The sequence below is a fragment of the Marmota marmota genome, unplaced genomic scaffold (genome assembly GCF_001458135.2).
Source record: "Marmota marmota marmota unplaced genomic scaffold, marMar, whole genome shotgun sequence".
Taxonomy (NCBI): domain Eukaryota; kingdom Metazoa; phylum Chordata; class Mammalia; order Rodentia; family Sciuridae; genus Marmota; species Marmota marmota.
Window position 1 is genome coordinate 22,653,868 of NW_026000174.1, and position 3,089 is coordinate 22,656,956.

The 3,089-nt window shown below is 40.4% G+C and overlaps 1 long non-coding RNA gene across 1 annotated transcript in view; it reads left to right on the forward strand.

Annotated features, from left to right (window-relative positions):
• The first annotated feature begins 144 nt into the window (after window positions 1-144).
• LOC125612051 overlaps window positions 145-3,089 on the forward strand; it is a 6,299-nt gene continuing 3,354 nt past the window's right edge. The window contains exon 1 of the long non-coding RNA XR_007342305.1: window positions 145-272. This is a non-coding gene — a long non-coding RNA (uncharacterized LOC125612051). The remainder of the gene's footprint in view (window positions 273-3,089) is intronic.

Below are 3,089 nucleotides of genomic sequence, written 5' to 3' on the forward strand. Positions count from 1 at the left end.
GCCCCGCCCCGCCCCGCCCCGCCCCGCCCCGCCCGCCCGCCCCCGACGCCTCGCGCGCTCGCGCTGGCCCAGTAACCACGAGACAAGTCAGAGGCCCGTCCCGCCCCATCCAGTGCCCCGCCCCACCTCGTGCCTGCGGGAAGCATGCGCAGTAGCGTTGCCGAGTCACCCGGCTGCGGCTCACGTACTGACATCTAAGACGTAGATTTAATTATCCGGAAGTGCGGTCCCAAGGACTTCAAACTCATTGTCCTGGCCTTCCGGAAGTACCTGTGAGTGATTACTTGGCGTTCTGTGGGTGAATATTCAGTCAGTTCTCTTGTAAACCAGTTTTTACAAGTTGCTATTGAATTTGGAGGGGTTATAGAATGTTTGGCCTGAAGACCGTGGAAACCATGAAACTGAGCCAAATCTACCCAAATTTTAAGAAACTAAGATTCAGGAAGAAATACAACCTATGAGGGTCACCGGGTGGCTAAATGCCTTTAGAATTCATGTTTTCTTTTTCACAAGCAAATGCCTTGTCAACTCCCTGTCATTCCTCACTGGTAAACCCTGGTCAACTCATTACACTTAAGCTTTTCTTTTTACTGAGCCCACACAGGGCTTTTTGACAGATATGACTGGTCACACTTTACAGAGCAATTATTCAGGTCACTTGTTGGTAAGTGTATTGGAATTCCCTCTTCAAAAATTTTTTTTTCTTTAGATTTGTTTTGGTTGCTGGGCAACCTAATTGAAAGCCTTGTGCCTGCAGAGCATGTGCTCTACCTACCATTGTCCAATATCTTGGCACCTTAAAAAAGTTTAACTGATATATAAAAACGTAAAAATTGTACATACTAATGGAGAATTCCCTCTTGAAAGCAATTTAGCAGCGTATATGCATATTCTGATTATTCAGTATTATACTTCTACGAAACTATCCAGTACACAAGTTGTTCGTAATTACATTTTTTTTAGTATAATGGTGAAAAAGTAGAAACACTGAAAATTCAATCCTAAAGAAAAAAAAAAAACAATGGTTAAGTAAATTGTGGGAGACCCATTCAATGGAAATGTATTGCTGTTTTCAGCGTTGGGGATTTGAATCTAGGGCCTTATGCATGCTAAGAACATGTTCTATCACAGAGCTATACCCCAGCCCAAAATGGAACTGTTTTACATGCATATCTTTTGCATTCTTCTGTTAAGGCCCTCAGTGACCACTATAAGAGTTGTCTCCCTATTTTATTTTGTTCATAATCTTTATTATTGTCTCCTACTACATATAAAATGTAAACTGTATTCAGGCCCCTGAGTGATAGATGGGTCATACCCTTATGACCCCAAGAAAGAGTGCCAACACTTAAGTGAGCATTCAATAAATTTGTTGAATTTTTTTTTTTTTTTTTGCAATGGTGAGATTTGAACCTAGAACCTCCCATATGCTATGCTTCCACTGAGGTACATCCCCATCTCTTGAATAAATTTTTGACCATAGAAAATCATGTCTGTGAAAATCTAATAATGTAGATGATGCCAATACAAAAACATTTCAAGAGATAACTGAAAAACAGAACAGTGCTGGGAATGGTGATCCTAGTGACACAGGAGGCTGAGGCAGGAAGATCAAAAGTTTGAGGCCAGCCTCAGCAACTTAGCCAGGTCCTAAGCAACTAAATGAGACCCTGTCCCAAAATATAAAATGAAAAGGGCTGGGGATGTGACTCAGTGGTTGAGTCCCCCTGGGTTCAATTTTAAAAAAGATTATATAAGTTACATAAGTTAATAAACATGTAATTTACTGTAAAATGGATCCTCCTGAGCAAGACACAAACTGTTTTTAAAAATTTGGTATATTTTGCTATATAAAAATTTTTAAAATGCCAGACATGGTAGTGCATGCCTATAATCCCAGTTACCCAGGAGGCTGAGATAGGAGGATTGCAAGTGCAAGGCCCTCCTGGGCAATTTATGCCCTGCCTCAACAGAAAAAGACAAAACACTGGGGATATAACTCAGTGGAAGGGTGTCCCTGAGTTCAATCCCTAGTGAACACACACACACACACAGAAGGAATACCAGGAGGAGGACAAGAAGGAAGAAGAAGGTCGTGTTTTGGCTCAGTTTTAGAGGTTTCAGTCCATAGTCAACTAACCCTGTTGCTTTGGGGAACAGTGGGATTGCATGGCAGAGAAAGCAGTTTGCCTCATAGAGGACATAAAGCAAAGAGACAAACAGCCAGTGACCCAATATCCCTGTAAAGAGCACACCCCCAATGACCTAACTTCCTTTCACTAAGTCCTGACTCCTAAAGGTTTTACCACCTCCCAACTGGGCAATGGTAGGGGTGGGGAGACCAAACCATCAACATGTGGGCAGGGAAATTTTTTAAAATATGTATATATATATTTTTATTTGTAGATGGACACAATACCTTTATTTTATTATTTTTTAAATGTGGTACTGAAGTTTGAACCCAGTGCCTCACACATGCTAGGCAAGTGCTCTACCACTGAGCTACAACTCCAGCCCTGAGGAACTTTTAAAATCCAAACTATAGAAGTATTAAAGCTTTAAATTTAACACATAAATCTATGAACCAGGCATGGTGGTGCATGCCTATAATCCCAGCAGTTGGGGATGTTGAGGCAGGAGGATCGCAAGTACAAAGCCAGACTCAGCAAAAGCCAAGATGCTAAGCAACTCAGTGAGACCTTGTCTCTAAATAAAATATAAAATATGGCTGGGGATGTGGTTCAGTGGTCAAGTGCCCCTGAGTTCAATCCCTGGTAATGGAAAACAAACAAACAAACAAACCTATGAAAATACTATAAGATAAAATAGAAAAATATGGGTTTTTTTATCTTGACATAAAAAGATCTTCTTTAGTATAACCTGTAGGGTAGTCTCTTAATTTACTGTATATGTAATACAGAACATAGCACTTTAACACACACCTAAAAGAAAATCTACTCCAGAAATAGAGTTTGCTGAATTGTTTGAAAAGAGAAACATTTGATAATTTCCTTTAGGCATTTCTGTTCTTCCTGCTTGCCAATTCCTCTCTTGTTCTCTTCCTCATATATATATATATATATATATAT